The sequence below is a fragment of the Mizuhopecten yessoensis genome, unplaced genomic scaffold (genome assembly GCF_002113885.1).
Source record: "Mizuhopecten yessoensis strain PY_sf001 unplaced genomic scaffold, ASM211388v2 scaffold680673, whole genome shotgun sequence".
Classification (NCBI taxonomy): Eukaryota; Metazoa; Mollusca; class Bivalvia; order Pectinida; family Pectinidae; genus Mizuhopecten; species Mizuhopecten yessoensis.
This window is the reverse complement of record NW_018462261.1, coordinates 194-497: the sequence shown is the minus strand read 5'-3', so window position 1 is coordinate 497 and position 304 is coordinate 194. Positions and strand designations below refer to the sequence as shown.

At 43.4% G+C, this 304-nt stretch overlaps 1 long non-coding RNA gene across 1 annotated transcript in view; it reads right to left on the bottom strand.

Moving 5' to 3' along the window:
• Nucleotides 1–147: 147 nt before the first annotated feature.
• The window catches only part of LOC110440671, a 344-nt gene continuing 187 nt past the window's right edge, over nt 148–304 (bottom strand). The window contains exon 2 of the long non-coding RNA XR_002461761.1: nt 148–301. This is a non-coding gene — a long non-coding RNA (uncharacterized LOC110440671). The remainder of the gene's footprint in view (nt 302–304) is intronic.

Below are 304 nucleotides of genomic sequence, written 5' to 3'. Positions count from 1 at the left end.
CCTGCAGAACTGAATAGAAAATATAACTGGACCAGGCCAGGATTCAAACCGAAGACTCCTGATAATTGTACCATCACACTAACCTATTGAGTATGCAATACAACTGGACCAGGTCAGGATTCGAACCCAGGACTTCCGATCATTATCACACTAACCTACTGAGTATAAAACTACAACTGGACCAGGTCAGGATTCGAACCCAGGACTTCCGATCATTATCACACTAACCTACTGAGTATAAAACTACAACTGGACCAGGTCAGGATTCGAACCCAGGACTTCCGATCATTATCACACTAACCTA